Here is a 17,414-nt window from a genome sequence, read left to right on the forward strand (position 1 = left end):
TTCATGTCTCTATTTGCTTTTACTTTTAAATATATACTTTTAGAGTATTTTTTCCTCACAATAATTAACATTATTATCTTGCCTACTTTGTAATTAATTATTAAATTAAATAATATTGAGGTTCTTCTTATTTTTACCCTCCTTTTATATTTTTTTTAAAAATAAATTAAAAGGATTAATAGGCCTTACTAATTAAAATAAAAAAAATGAAACTTCCAGCGGCCAAATTGAAAATATGTCCATATCCATGTTCGTATGTTTTAATTAATATTATAAAATATTAAGAAAGATCCTTTTTTTCCTTTCTTTGTTTTTCTCCTCTGTTAGATTGTTTTCATTAAATTGTTAGATGAGTTGTTTTTTTCATAATTAAATTGTTCTATATAATTATTGATTTAGATAATATTGTTGAGAGGCTGTCCCTATAAATATAATTAATATGCTCGAGTAGTCAATATCAATTCAATTAGAAAAACTATAAGTCGCAAGAATCTACCTTCGACTCAAATTGTTAATCACTGAGCATTAAGGTAAGGGAACTATAATCTTTCTTATGCTTTTAACTATGAACATTTTTCTATAGGCTAACCAACTAGTAAAATTATAAATGGATCAAAACACACATAGACTTCACTACTAGTATAAGGAATCTAGACTTTAGGGTGCCTCCTCCATGGTTTCATTTTTTTTTTTTAATCTAAGTATCTTATCTGATAAAACTTCAAAGTAGACGGACCTCTAAAGGTTCATTTACTAAATAAATTTGGAATTATTTGTGATAATCTGTCCAGCAACCGACTTCTATAGTTAAAAATCCAATGTAAAGTTTGCTCTTACCCACCTGAGTTTTGAACCGTGATTCTTTGAAAATCCACCAAACGCTTTATTGCTGCAACGTCTCTAAGGGCTCCATGGCTTAACTATTGAAGCATGCATGACACACACAAGATCATGTTAATTCCAATATTTTGAAAACTGGACTGGTCACCGAACCGATGCGATGATCGAGACGAGATTTTTAAAGTTTGACGGTCGAACCGATGATTCAACCGTTATATATATATTACTATATATATATATATATATATGAATCATGCTTCAATAATTAAAAATCATACTTCAATCCTGATTAAACCTACGATTTTAACTGATTTCGAGCAATTTTGACCGGTTTTAATCGGTTTTAAACGGTTTTGACCGGTTTTCAATGATTTTGACCGGTTTTTTTTTTTTTCGACTTAATGGTGGATCGGACCGGACCGGATCAAGGGTCGGTTCGCAGTTCAATTGATCGAACCGGTCGGTCCAGTTCGATTTTCTCAACATTGATTAATTCAACAAAATTAGGTCTCACAAAGAGCATGGGTTGACCTTACTTTAGGAGACAAATAGTCAACTTGATGGCCTTGGTGAGTGTGTGGTTAATGTAATATACAATTGATGGCCGTTGAGATTTTACCTCCGATCAACATCATAATATATAATTAGTTCTCAGTAATATAAGGGAAGATCCATGTTAAAAAAAAATTATTATTATTAAAAAAATATACTCATATTTTATTATTTACCTATTTTATTCAATTTTTAATTTAAAATTTTATAATTTCTTTTAAATAATTAAAATTGAAAAATAATAATAATACATTCATGGGTGGGCGAGTCCTAGCTCACCCCATACTATCATTGTGAAGAATGTTATAACACCTCGTTAATAGGAGCACTGTGGATGTTCTATTTGTCGTACTAAATAGTTAGGTATGGTCGTATCCTCTACACTTTGGATTGATGCAATCACAGCTGTTAATCAGGAACACGAATCTTGAAGCATGGCACCAGACTCGACCTCGGGCCAGGTTTGGCTCAGACCTGACACGGGCCTATAACCAAGTCAACGGGTTGGTTGCCCGTTGACCCAGTTTGCCGGGTTGAACCAGAACCGGCCCGGCAAGTTGTCGGGCCGGTTCCGGTTCCTTTGGTGAAAACCCTGCGGATCGCCAGTTCAACCAATTTGTTTTTTTTTACGGTTTGAACCATCAGTTAACCGGTGGTTCCGACCGTATAATTAAAAAATTATACGTGTTACTAGGACTATACTTACTCGTATAATTAAAAAATTAGTAAATCAACGAAAAAAGAATTTAATTGATTAATTTAGTAAATTAGATAATAAAATTTCTTTATGTTCTGATATTTAGAGTGATAATTGACAAATATATTTGTATATGAGTGTGACTTACCATTGGATCGAAATTCTATGAACCTCCAAAAAAGATTATTAGTTTATAAAATTTTTGATGAATCACATAATACCTATAACATCGCACAGTTATTATGTTTAAATTTATAAAAATATGATTTAACTCATAAAATATTTTGAACATCCACAGTGTAGACTTTGTCGCTAATGTCGTGGCTCGCACCGCAGTCAGTGAGTCGGATGCGTAGTCAACCGGGTGTTCGACGTGGGAGGTTAAGCTTCCGTAGATAAGCTCTTCAGATAGCTCCACTGCCGCAGAGACACCCTCACTGAGACTCCTGTGTCCTTGTAAATGCGAAAACTACCGCTTTGCACTCGCTCCCGTTGGAAGTTGCGATGGCGAAAGGGATCGCAGGGTGAATCAGCAACACGAGGGGTCTCCATGGAGGGGTACTTGTCGAGTTCGGTGGCGGAATCGTCAGCGCATCGCAATCCAGGTATCCGTCGAATTGGGAACTGGAGGCACAATTGGGTGTTGCGATGGTCGTGCCAGGTGTTTGCAGCCCCGAAGAAGGCGTTTCGCACTCATTGACGTCGATTCTGTATTTGAGGAGGCGATGGCGGAACGCACGCCTAGACCTCGCAGGTTAGGGCTTGCACAGCCTGGTCGTGTTTGAAGAGGATATCCTCGAGGGCGGCAATCTCCTGCTGGTTATGGGCCATCTTCTCCTCCGCGAGGCACCGGAACTGTCGCACTTCCATCTACGCCTCCGCCTTCTCGCGATGGAGCCGCAAAATCGTCGACATCACCTCGGTGACCAGAGACGACGAGACGCTCCGCTCCTCCTCAAGCTTCGTCAAGAGTTTCTGGACTGACTTCTTGTGGCTGGTGAGGGCCTCCGCCTCGTTTTCTATGTCAACCCTAGAAAACTCATCAACGCCACTGCCTTCGGCATTGTCGAAGCAAGAGAGGCAACGGGCGGCCGAGTCCCTCTCCTCCAGATTCCGCTTGAGGCAGAGATGTCAGGTGACGGAGCAATGAGTGAAGCATAGGCAGGCGAAGACACCTGATTTTCGTTTGCAGTTGCTACCTCAGATCCTCTTTCATATAATCAAGGCAACTATCTAATATCACCAAGCAACATATTAGAAGCCCCACATATTGATTCATCAGGACATATTGAAAGTACAAGGGGGGATGGTATCTTGAGTCATGCTCCATCTCCACAAGTTCATGTAGACTCGATGGTTAGTGGTGATTCACTCTCTAGTTCTGATTCTCATCCGTCTGACCACTCTTCTCCAAATAGCTCTGATGATGATATTCCTCGACGGATGCTTCCCCTAAGCGATATTTATGCACGATGTCAACTAGTTTCCACTCGTTATCCTCTTCCACGTGCTCTTATCGCTTCTTCGAATTTTGTTGAACCTTCTAGTTTTACACAGGCAGTCAAAAATCCAAATTGACGTGCTGCGATGGCTACAGAATTTGATGCTCTTCTTCGTAATGCAACCTGGAACTTAGTCTCTCGTACCCCATCTCTGAATATTGTGGGCTCTAAATGGGTTTACCGAATTAAGTATCATGCAGATGGTTCTATTGAACGTTACAAAGCTCGCCTTGTTGCTAAAGGCTTTAATCAACAACCAGGTATTGACTTCAATGATACTTTTAGTCCCGTCGTCAAAATTACAACTATCAAATTGCTACTATCTATAGCTTTAAGCTCCAATTGGCCAATACGCCAATTAGATATTTCCAATGCTTTCCTTCATGGACACCTTGAAGAAACTGTTTACCTGGAATAACCTCCTGGATTCATCCATCTGCAACTTACAACACATGTGTGTCAACTTCAGGAAATCTATGTTGGACCCCGTGGTAGTTTTGATGTGATCAACCAAGTTGGTTAGGTCCTGCTGTGTTTGATCCCTGTGTCTGAGTGTGCAGGAGCTTAGGAACACAGGAAGTCGAGCGGAAGACGCAGCTAGCGAGAAGGACGGCACGGGAAGGGAGCCGACGGGCTCGGTGCATCCGAAGGACGAGAGAGCTACGGAAGAGTACTCCGGTGGGCGTGAAGAGCGTGCGCGGCGTTCGAGGGACGTTAAGCCGGGACGGAAGGCTGCTCGAGGAGAAGGCCGGGAATTGGGTTCGGGTGAGCCCTATTCCGGTTGGTCGCAATCACCCAAAAGAACGGAGCTTCGGAAGCTAAAGAGGAGAAGAAAAGAAGACAAAAGAGGCTGAAATTACTGTAGCAGAAATTACTGTAGCAGTAACCTTGAAGGCGCCTTAAACACATTGAAGGCGCCTTGAACACATTGAAGGCGCCTTGAATGATTGTTTAAGGCGCCTTGAGCAGTCCAGTTTGACCGTTTGCGCTGCGGATAAAGTTTTATCCGCAGATCGAGTTGGAGGCGCCTTAAACCTTGTTGGAGGCGCCTTGGACCCTCGAGATAGACTTTCCAGGAGCTATAAAAAGGCCCCTGGAGCTAGGAATTCAACAACAACTCAAGCAATCATTGTGTAGCCATTCCTAGCAATAGTTCTAAGCTTCCAAAGTGTAAAAGGCTTCTCCGCCTTCAGCAAAGGAGATTTTTCTACTGAGCTTTTTCTTACTGCCCTGGATTAACAACCTCCTTGGTTGTAACCAGGTTAAATCCTGTTTTATACTTAATTTCTATTTCCTTGCTTAGTTTAATTTTATTTCTGTCTTTACTTATTTACTATTGCATTAATTGAGTTGAAATCCGAGGAGGGTATTTTTATTTTGTGTTTTCAGCAATTCACCCCCCTCTTGCCGGCCTCCGCTGCACCAACAAGTGGTATCAGAGCCTGATCGCCTCAGAAGGACTAACCGCCAACTGAAGCACTACGATCAAAACGATGGCCGGAGACAGTGACTACCCACCTGCATTCGAGGGGGAGTTTGCTTCATGGAAGCAAAAGATGGAGGTATACCTTAACTCTGATTTTTCTATTTATTTAATAATGAAATCTGGTTATGAAGCACCAAAGAAAGCAAACGGAGAAGAGCTCGAGAAATACCTCTGGAACGAGATGCAACGTGACGAGTTTATGGCAAATGCACGGGCTGAATTTCATCTTCTAACCACAATACCAAATGAAGATCTCGACAAAATCGGAGAGTACAATAGCGCAAAAGAACTTTGGGAAAAGTTCTTAAAGATCTATGAAGAGTCTGAATCCAAGGTAAATGCCGCAACAGCCCCAACAGTCGAATTCCATCCTGAAGCCATAGAAAACTCATCCCAGATGAGCATCGATGAAGGGGAAGAGACTTCGGAAGAAAACAACTCGACAGGGGAGAATCAACAGCTGACAAGGTAAGTCAGGTATGGTCTCCACCTTCTGAACAATTAATTACATTAATCGAGAAGGTACCTGAAAATTTTTGTGAATTAAAAATTAAATCTTCGAAAGAATTTTCTGGATTAGGAAAAAAATTTTCGAACAAATCTTTCCAATTAAAAACACCGTCGAAATATTTTTTACCAACTATTTTGTTGAAAGAATTTCTGAAATTAAAAGCATTGCCAAAAGATTCTTGTGTGTTACAAAATAATTTGTTGAATGAATTTTCAAAAGATCTTTTATCAATTATTTTGTCAAAACAATCTTTTGCATACTTAATATTGTTTTCCTTAAATCTAAAAAATTATGATAAACGAAAGTGGAAATTTAGATATCATAATAAGGTTAGAGAAATGGCAATAACTTGAGAATGAATTTTATTTTAATAATAATTAAAAAAAAATTATTTTCGCCTAAGTTAAAAGCCTTTTCTATAATTCTAAAAAGTAATTTAACTTAGAATTTTTTTCTGAAAAATACAAAAATTCATTTTACTAAAATTTTTTTTGGAAAATTTTTTTTTAACTTGAAAATTTTTTTTTGTGGAAACTTTTTGACTTGCAAAATTTTACTTAGAAAATTTTTCAAAATTGCATTCTTACTTGGAATATTTTTGAACCATTTATTTTACCTAACATATTGTTGGATAATTCTCTCTATTTTTATTAACCCCGTTTTTGCTGTAATCAAAGGGGGAGAGTGAAGTACAAGTTTAGGGGGAGTTAGAAAAATTTAAAATTTCTGTTATTATTTTTATAAAAAGTGTTGCAATTTTACTAATTGCAAAAAATTATGCTTAACTTGTTAGTTTAGTAATTTTTTCTTTAAAATTACTTTTTATGTCTATTTTAACCCTAACTTGAACTTGGGTTGATGCACATCAAAAAGGGGGAGATTGTTGGACCCTGTGGTAGTTTTGATGTGATCAACCAAGTTGGTTAGGTCCTGCTGTGTTTGATCCCTGTGTCTGAGTGTGCAGGAGCTTAGGAACACAGGAAGTCGAGCGGAAGACGCAGCTAGCGAGAAGGACGGCACGGGAAGGGAGCCGACGGGCTCGGTGCGTCCGAAGGACGAGAGAGCTGCGGAAGAGTACTCCGGTGGGCGTGAAGAGCGTGCGCGGCGTTCGAGGGACGTTAAGCCGGGACGGAAGGCTGCTCGAGGAGAAGGCCGGGAATTGGGTTCGGGTGAGCCCTATTCCGGTTGGTCGCAATCACCCAAAAGAACGGAGCTTCGGAAGCTAAAGAGGAGAAGAAAAGAAGACAAAAGAGGCTGAAATTACTGTAGCAGAAATTACTGTAGCAGTAACCTTGAAGGCGCCTTAAACACATTGAAGGCGCCTTGAACACATTGAAGGCGCCTTGAATGATTGTTTAAGGCGCCTTGAGCAGTCCAGTTTGACCGTTTGCGCTTTATCCGCAGATCGAGTTGGAGGCACCTTAAACCTTGTTGGAGGCGTCTTGGACCCTCGAGATAGACTTTCCAGGAGCTATAAAAAGGCCCCTGGAGCTAGGAATTCAACAACAACTCAAGCAATCATTGTGTAGCCATTCCTAGCAATAGTTCTAAGCTTCTAAAGTGTAAAAGGCTTCTCCGCCTTCAGCAAAGGAGATTTTTCTACTGAGCTTTTTCTTACTGCCCTAGATTAACAACCTCCTTGGTTGTAACCAGGTTAAATCCTGTTTTCTACTTAATTTCTATTTCCTTGCTTAGTTTAATTTTATTTCTGCCTTTACTTATTTACTATTGCATTAATTGAGTTGAAATCCGAGGAGGGTATTTTTATTTTGTGTTTTCAGCAATTCACCCCCCTCTTGCCGGCCTCCGCTGCACCAACAATCTATATATGGTCTTCGACAAGCACTTCATGCATGCTTTCATCGTCTATCTACCCGGCTTCATACTCAGGGATTTTCTGGCTCAAAAATAGACTATTCCCTATTCTACAAATGTCATGAGGAATTTTTAATATTTGTTCTGATTTATGTGGATGATATATTAATAACTGGTGGTGATCAAAATGGCATTACTACTTTACTACATCTTCTCCGTCAAGAGTTTTTCTATTTGGGATCTTAGCAATGCTCGTTTTTTCCTTGGCATAGAGCTTCTCTCACATTTTGAAGATTGTCTTCTCTCTTAGAGCAAATACATTACCGGGCTCCTACAATGAGCTAAAATGAATGGTGCACGTCCTATCTCCACACTACTCATTGAGGGTGGTTTCACTGCACCTTCATCCTCCTCTTCGATGTTTGACCCCCAGATCTATCGTAGTATTGTTGGTGCCCTATAGTAAGTCACAATTACACGACCTGATATTGCTTTTGCTGTGAATCGTGCATGTCAATTTATACATGCTCCTACTGAACATCATTGGGAAGGTGTTAAGCGAATTCTTCGATATCTCAAAGAAACTATTCTACATGGTGTTCTTTTTTATCGTCAGTCTTCACGAGAGTTGATTGTCTACAGTGATGCAGATTGGACTGGATCTCCTGAAGATAGACGTTCTATTAGTGGATATGTTATATTTCTTGGGCGAAATCTTGTTTCCTGACTTTCAAAGAAGCAACCTACAGTCTCTCACTCGAGTACTGAAGCTGAATATAAAGCTATCGCTAACGCAACATCAAAAATTATTTGGTTACAATCTCTTGTTTCAGAATTACACTTTTTCCCAACTGTTACGCCTAATATATGATGTGACAATATTGGAGCAACTTATCTTGCGACAAATCCTGTTTTTCATGCTCGTACAAAGCATGTAGAGATTGATTTTCATTTTGTTCGCGAGCGTGTGGCGACTCGTTAACTTTCGGTTTCTTATATCTCTACGGAAGATCAAATTGCTGATATATTTACTAAGTCATTATCTAGACAATGTTTCATCAAGTTAGCACTCAAACTCAACGTTCAGGCACTCCTGTTGAGTTTGTTGGGGCTTGATCCGGTGGTAAGGACGGGGCATCCACGTCGGCAGCGGTCAACGACACGTGGAGGTCAAAAGTCAATAGGGGCGGCCCCAAGCTCCTACCGAGCAGACAGAACATCTGACCGGTCGGTAGAATGTCCTCCGGGCCGATCGGAATATAGCTCGACCACAGGTCGAGCTTCCAACGCTTGAGGTAAAAGGGCTTATGGGCCGAGCGGACATGCCTCTCGGTCGAAGCACTGATCACTGAGGTGCAATCCCAGCCGAACACAAGACCGAGGATCTTCTCGCTCGGTCCAATACATACACGTACTTGAGGGATAGGAGCGCCGAGCGGCAAGACCGCCTGACCCTGGAACAGATAAGGGATGCAAAAGGACAAAAGAGACAGCTGGTAAACATCATCCTCGAGACGTCTGCCGCCGACACGCAGCATGGTCGGCGGCCGGACCAGACAGAGTATCATACGGTGGAAGTTTCCACTGTCACGTCAGAGATATGCTCGGACGATTGCGGAAGGGTGTCAGACATGCTTTTCTGACACACTCATTTGGAGGTATGTTTGGGGAAACGTGCACGCATCGAGAAGCGTGCTTGCGCCTCCCCAGGGTCTTATATAAGGACCCCAAACTTCGACGGAGGTATGCAGAATTCTCATCACTGTAGCCATAGTTACTCTGCCTCTTTTCTTCTTCGCCTGACTTGAGTGTCGGAGGGTCGTTGCCGGGAACCCCTTCCCGGCTCGGCTTGTTTGCAGGTTCGCCGGAGATTCACATCACCAGTCGGAGACAGCGGAGAGCGCCACGCCCCCAGCGTCTATCGACTCAACGCTCGAACAGGATCAAATTGGCGCCGTCTGTGGGAACGCACCTGAATCCGAGCCGAGAAGATGGAAGAAGCTGGACGCCAACTCATGGTAACGCTCTCTCCCGAGGAGGTCGAAGCACTCATTCAAGCGCAAGCCACAAAGATGGTTGAGCAACAGCAGAAGACCCAAGCAGAAAGGATAGCGCAACAGGCCGTCTCGGTCTCTAGAGGCCGAGCGACCATGGAGGACCTACCGGAACAATATTATACGTGGGCTCAGAACAAAGGGCAGACCGGCACACCGGGAGACGCGTCGGCCGCCCCCATTCCATTTCATCGGGCATTGTTCCAGACCCCGTCGGAGCTGGCCCTAGCCAACCAGGGATCGTCCGATGAAGCGCTCGTGCGAGACGCCAGAAAGGAGAAAGCACCGCGTACAGAGCCATCTCCCGAGCGGGTCAATCGCCAGTTCTCTGAGGCGATTTTACAAGACCCGCTCCCGAAGCATTACGCTCCAATATCGATCGGGGAATATAATGGCGTAACTGACCCGGACGACCATCTCGGTAAGTTCGATAACGCTGCCACACTTCACCAATACACCGACGGAGTTAAATGCAGGGTCTTCCTTACTACGTTGTCCGGTTCGGCGCAACGCTAGTTCCGGAGGTTGCCGGACAGGATCAGGGGTAATGATAATAATGAAAATAATCTTTAATTGATTTCGATCAATTGAGATTTATTATATTTGACACACAATCAAGATCGACATGAATTAAATAGGAAAAATAATATTTCCAAATCTATTATATTACTATGTTTATAATTATTGTGATTATATGCCTTATCTAATCTTTCCATTATTGTGTTGGATAATTTGTATAAATAAGTCTATTGACTTTAGTAATAAGATAATCAAAAAGCTTTATGTTATTTTTTTCCTCTACTTATTGATTTTAACAATCACTGTCGAAGGGTATCGCAATAGATTGAGGTAGGCTAGTAGGGTGTCAAGGTGTGATTGCATAGCGCCACCCAATGAATGCGGGAAGGATGTGGAAGGCCTCTGCCAAGTACGACGATGATGACAAGTAGGCCGGAGATCGGACAGGAAAGATTAGGGTTTGAAAGACGGGAAGGAGGAGTCGAGGAGGTAGGGATGACAATGGGTAGGATTTGGGGTAGGATTTCATATCCTCCGTACCCATCCTTATTTATTATATTTATATCCATACTCATTCTCATACTCATCGGATATTTAACTTTTATACTCATTCCCATACTTGTCGGAGTTTCGGGGTATTCATATCCTACCCATCATCCTATTATTCCTTACCATTCTCATTTTAAAAAAAATATTTCAATGTACTTGTCAGCTCTTCCTCATCTCGCCCTCCTCCGATCGGGTGAACATTTTCCGTGGAAAAGAAGATGAGATGCGTGTTGATAGCAGGATAAAAAGGTAAACTAAGTTTTTTTTCTAAGACGGAAAAGCTAAAGTTTTTTCTTTCCCAATAAAAAATGAGGCTTATAAATAAATAAATAAATAAATATATCGGATATCGAGTATGGTATGGGTAGGATTTTACTACATCTGCCTCCATACCTATACCCGAAATATTCATATCCGAATACCCATTTATTATAATCGGATATAAAAATTTCCTCTATATCATTCTCTATTTAGGTTGGATGTCGAATTATTCATCGAATTCAGGTGAAATTATCATCCCTACTAGGAGGAAGGGGCTCGAAAGAACTAGTTCAGCAGATTACGAGGCCCATAAAAATAACAATTTAAATTTATCGTCTTATCGTATGCAATACTTTTACGATAAGGCCCGTTGATTTTAAGATTATTGTAAGAACAGGTGTCATAGTGATGCAGGTTGGAATTAGTTTAAATATAGAGGACAATTGCCAGATCTAAATACGCAAACCGCAATTATCCACAAAAGGCCTCATCATTCGAGAAACACGCAAATCATTTTAAAATTACGTAAAAAATGCGAAAAATAGAGTTATACGCGCCAGGTAGGGGTCGAACCTACGACTTTCTGCTTAGGAAACAGACGCTCTATCCACTGAGCTACAGGCGCTCTTTGTCTTAGTTTGTTTTTATTGGTTATTAAATATAAAGTTTTAAAATATTTTTTAATTAACATTCTTATCTTGCCTACTTTGTGATCAATTATTAAATTAAATAATATTCAGGTTATTCTTATTTTTACTCGCCTTTTATAAAATTGAAAATATGTCCATATCCATGTTGGTATATATTAATTAATATTACGAAATATTAAGAAAGATCCTTTTTGTTTTGTTTTTCTTTTTTTCTTTAACATGCCTACTTTGTGTCTGTGATCAATTATTAAATTAAATAATATTCAGGTTATTCTTATTTTTACTCGCCTTTTATAAAATTGAAAATATGTCCATATCCATGTTGGTATATATTAATTAATATTACGAAATATTAAGAAAGATCATTTTTGTTTTGTTTTTCTTTTTCTCTCTCTTTATTAGATTGTTTTCATTTAAATTGTTAGATGAGTAGTTTTTTTCATAATTAAATTGTTCTCTATAATTATTGATTTAGATAATTGAGAGGCTGTCCCTTATAAATGTAATATGCTCGAGTAGTTAGTATTCAATTCAATTAGAAAAACTGTGCAAGCATCTACCTTCGACTCAAATTGTCAATCACTAAGCATTAAGGTAAGAGAACTATAATCTTTCTTATGCTTTCAACTATGAACATTTTTCTATAAGCTAACCCACTAGTAAAATCATAAATGGGTCAAATATAAGGAATCTAGCCTTTTGGGTGCCTATGCCTGACTTCACTTTGTTTTTTTTAATCCAGGTGATGAGGAGGTTTACGAGTGGCTCCTAAGATACCATAAGGCCAAGAATTAAGGTGACGTGGTAATAAAAAATTAAGAATATAGTGACGGTCAAAATTAAGGGGTGTGTGTCTAAATCGATCTCTGGTCGGCTCCATACCGATTAGACTTTAAGAGCTCAATTTCCTCATTGCTTTCGAAACAACTGCCCGTCTACTCCCGATCGGTTTTATATCGGTTGGATCCTTAGGACTTAGTTCCCTCATTGCTCTTAGGCATAGCTTCCCATCTACTCTTGGCTGGCTCCATGTCAGTCGGACCTCAAGAGCTAAGTCACCTCACTGCTCTCGGGCACAACTTCCCGTTTACTCCCGGCAAGCTCCATACCGGTCAAACTAATCTACTCCCAGTCGCCTCCATGTCGGTCGAACCCTAAGGGCTCAGTCCCCTCACTACTCTCAGACACAGCTTCCCGTCTACTCTCGGTCGGCTCTATGTCGGTCAAACCTCAAGGGCTCAATCCTCTCACTACTCTCGGACACAGCTTCCCGTTTACTCCTGACCAACTTCATACCGATTGGACCCCAAGGGCTCAATCCCCTCATTGCTCTTGGGCATAGCTTCCCATCTACTCTTGGTCGGCTCCATGTCAGTCGGACCTCAAGAGCTCAATCACCTCACTGTTCTGGGGCACAGCTTCCCGTCTACTCTCGGCAGGCTCCATATTGACGCCGAGCAGAATATAGATTATTCCGGGGCGTGAAGTTATAAAGGGATTAAAAATAAATAAGAGAAAAATAATGAAATAAGAAGTAGCTCAAGATAAGTTTAAAAAAAACCTTTTGAGAAAATAAGAGCGGAAAATAAAGAATAAAAGAGATGTAGTCGTAACGTGGCTTAAGCGAAACAATTGATTCAATATCAAAATAACCTGTCCCTAAATATCATCTAAGTATAGGTTTATATAGCTCTCAAAACCCTCAATACAATCTAAATAGAAAAATAACCAACTAGACTTATTTCCTAAGATTTAGGATAAATTAACTATCAAGACTCGGTTCCTAAGATTTAGGACAAAATTAAATATAAAAAATAAACTAAACTTAATTAACGGATAACTACTTAAAAAAACTCAATTTTGGATTCTCTCCTTCATTAGTCGCCTGGAGTTGAAGAGAACTCGTCCTCAAGTTTAGGGTGGATGTATCCAGGTCCAGAGCATAATGACTTAGGTGTTTACTGTTAAAATAATTGGGTTGAGAAATCTCAACACAAAATATATGCATTCTATTCAAATTCTTAAGAAAGTATAAACTGGATAGATAAAATTACGGAAGCGTGCCAGAATCCATAGTATGCAATTAATTTTGGGCAAGATTTTCAATTTGCAGATCTTCCTTAGTATCCAGAGAGTTTTGTCGATGAGGAAACAAAACAAAAGCACCATCTGCAAACTGGGACCATAACCCTTATTTATAGAAGCCTAAGTTGATAATTTCTAATTTGGCCCCTCAACAAATTAGAAATTGCACATGGTATCCACATTAATTTATTCATAACAATTAAACCCTTAAGTCATATTCCTTAATCATAAATTAGATCACATTAAACTATGACTTTTTAATTGATGACATTAGACATTTATAATTACAATTATTGTCCCAAAATTCTAACAATCTCCCACTGGACCATAAGTGTAAACTTATAAATGTTAACCTTAATGAGCTCATAACTTTTGTCATCATAGCTGTAGGGTTTCCTTAACAATCTCGTCCATTAATTATATAGACATAGGATCAATGTAGTTTTCATTGTATCTTTCACAACTAAACCATCAATGGTCACGTACATCAATATAATCAAATGACATAGATCAATTATGAATATGTGGCATGAAAATTACATGCAAGGTGATATATTCATGTCAATTTTCAACTGGTGCTTCTTATAACCAAAGTGAGATCAAAACTTTAACTTAAGTTATACAAAGTGTAATGAAGTAAACATTGAACTTTATATCTGATCAGATAATCTTCAAATACATATGTTTCATCAACATAACCAAACATATATAGAAAACATATATATAGTACAAACTCCCACTAGATCTAGATTTCACCAAACTGAATAACACCCATATGAGTGGTATGCTCATAGAAGACATTGGGTGGTAAACCCTTTGTAAAAGGATCTGCTATCATGGAGTTTGTGCCTATGTGTTCTATCGAAATCTGCCCACTTTGTACTCTTTCTTTCACAACAAGGAACTTGATATCGATGTGCTTCGATTTTGTCGAGCTCCTATTGTTGTTAGAATATAATACAGCTGATCGATTGTCACAAAATAACTTCAGTGGTCTTTCAACCTTTCCTAAAATACGCAGCCCAGTGACAAAATTTTTCAACCATATTCCATGATTAGATGCCTCATAACATGCTATAAACTCTGCTGCCATGGTGGAAGAAGCTGTCAATGCCTGTTTGGCACTTCTCCAAGAGATGGCTCCGCCAGCCAACAGAAAAACATAGCCTGAAGTGGATCTCATGCTATCTTGGCATCCCGCAAAATCAGAGTCAGAATATCCCATGATCTCAAGAGTATCTGACCTCTTATATGTGAGCATGTAATCACTAGTTCTCTTTAAATATCTCATTACCCTCTTTGCTGCTTTCCAATGATCCATTCCTGGGTTGCTTAAATATCTGCCCAACACTCCAACAATGTACGCAATATCTGGACGCGTACAAACTTGAGCATACATAAGACTTCCTACAGCTGAAGCATAGGGAATCTTTTGCATTTCTTGAGTCTCGAGGCTTCCTTTAGGGCATTGTTTAAGACTAAACTTATCTCCTTTAGCGACTGGGGTATTACCTGGTTTGTAATCTTGCATGCCAAATCTTTTAAGCACCTTATCGATATAGTTCTTTTGCGATAATCCAAGAATACCTCGAGAACGATCTCGGTGTATTTGGATTCCTAATACAAAAGATGTGTTACCAAGATCTTTCATTTCAAAATATCTAGATAGAAATCTCTTGGTATCGTTCAACATACCTATATCGTTTGTGGCAAGCAAAATGTCATCAACATATAAAACCAGGAAGATATGCTTACTCCCACTGAACTTATGATATACACAATCATCTACCATATTTACCTCAAAACCAAATGAGATTATTATTTGATGAAATTTGTGGTACCATTGACGAGATGCTTGTTTTAACCCATAGATGGATTTCTTAAGTTTGCAAACCATACTCTTTGGATCTCCTAATACAAAGTATTCTGGTTGCACCATATAGATTGTTTCCTCAATGTCTCCATTGAGAAAAGCTGTCTTGACATCCATCTGATGGAGTTCCATATCGAAGTGTGCGACAAGTGCCATGATTGTCCTTAAAGAATCCTTCGTTGAAACTGGAGAAAAGGTCTCTTTAAAGTCAATACCATATTTCTGAGTATAACCTTTAGCTACAAGACGTGCCTTATACATTTCCACATTACCATTTGAATCCCGTTTGGTTTTAAAAATCCATTTACAACCAATGGGTTTCACACCTTTTGGTAATAGGACAAGTTCCCAAACATTATTGTCTTGCATTGACTTATACTCTTCATTCATTGCCTCAATCCACTTGTGAGAATTTGAATCTTGCATGGCTTGACGAAAGTTGATTGGATCATCCTCCGCCATACCATCATTTTCCTCATGTTCTTGAAGTAGTACTATGTAATCATCCGAAATAGCACTCCTCCTTTCTCTAGTGGACCTTCGTAAAGGCACTTGTTCTACATGCACTGGTTCTTGAGGTTGTTGAGTTTGTTCTTCTGGGAGTTGATTAACAATGTCTTGTTGTTCTTGTATTGCATTATGATCACTGACAGAAATAAAATCCTGATCATTATTAGAAGCAATCATAGGAATATAAACCATTTCCTCTTGAAGAGTAGTGGGAATACATTCCTCCTCAAAGACAAGGTCAGTTACTTTATTCTTCCCCCCAAACTCAATATCCTCAAAGAACGTTGCAGTTCCCGTCTCAAAGATGGTCTTTACTTTGGGATCATAAAACTTATAGCCCCGTGATCGCTCAGAATATCCAATAAAGTAGCTACTTACGGTTCTGGAGTCCAATTTCTTTTCATGTGGCCTATAAGGTCTAGCCTCAGCTGGACATCCCCAAATATGAAAATGTTTGAGACTTGGCTTTCGCCTTGTCCAAAGCTCAAAAGGTGTTTTAGTAGCTGCTTTAGTGGGTACTCGATTTAGAATGTAAGCTGCTGTCTTTAATGCTTCTCCCCAGAGTGATATTGGTAAGGTTAAATGACTAATCATACTCCTTACCATATCCTTAAGAGTTCGATTACGTCGTTCAACTACACCATTCATGCTTGGTGAGCCTGGCATGGTGTACTGTGGGACAATTCCACACTCCTCTAGGTATTGAGCAAAAGGTCCTGGACGTTGTTCACCTGAACCGTCATATGTACCGTAGTATTCACCACCACGATCAGATCTGACTTTCTTAATTCTTTTGTTTAGTTGGTTCTCAACTTCAACTTTAAATGATTTGAAAACGTCCAATGTTTGAGCCTTCTCATGAATAAGAAATAGGTATGCATATCGAGAATAATCATCAATGAATGATACAAAATATTGTTGATCATTCCAAGAAGGTGTTGGAAATGGTCCACAAACATCTGTATGTATCAATTCCAATATTTCTGTAGCTCTGTATGCATCCTCTTTCTTTCTTTTGGTCTGTTTGCCCTTAATGCATTCAATACAAACATTTAGGTCAGAAAAATCAATGGAATGTAAAATTTCATCTGATACAAGTCGTTCAACTCTATTTCTAGAGATGTGTCCTAAACGTTTATGCCATAATGCACCTGAATTTTCATTATTAAATTTACGCTTAGTACCACGTGATTCCACATTCAGGGTTTCAATATAAGAAGCATTTATATCAAGCATATAAAGATTGTCATAAATTATAAGTGAACCAATTCCAACAATAGTAGAATTAATAGATAAACTAAATTGACTGTTTCCAAACGAACAACAGTAACCTAATTTGTCCAAATGAGAAACAGAAACCAAATTCCGTCTAAATGACGGTACAATAAAAGTATCTATTAAATCTAAATAGTAACCAGTGCTTAACAACAATCTAAAATGGCCTATTGCTTCCACCTCAACCGACTTGCCATCACCCACATAAATGCATCTTTCAGCATCAGTTAGCTTT

The 17,414-nt window shown here is 39.3% G+C and overlaps 1 non-coding gene across 1 annotated transcript; it reads right to left on the minus strand.

Moving 5' to 3' along the window:
* Positions 1-11,338: 11,338 nt before the first annotated feature.
* Positions 11,339-11,411, minus strand: TRNAR-CCU. Its single transcript has one exon. It is a non-coding gene; the product is annotated as a tRNA-Arg (tRNA).
* Positions 11,412-17,414: the final 6,003 nt, after the last annotated feature.

Source organism: Zingiber officinale, chromosome 5A, assembly GCF_018446385.1.
Source record: "Zingiber officinale cultivar Zhangliang chromosome 5A, Zo_v1.1, whole genome shotgun sequence".
Taxonomy (NCBI): domain Eukaryota; kingdom Viridiplantae; phylum Streptophyta; class Magnoliopsida; order Zingiberales; family Zingiberaceae; genus Zingiber; species Zingiber officinale.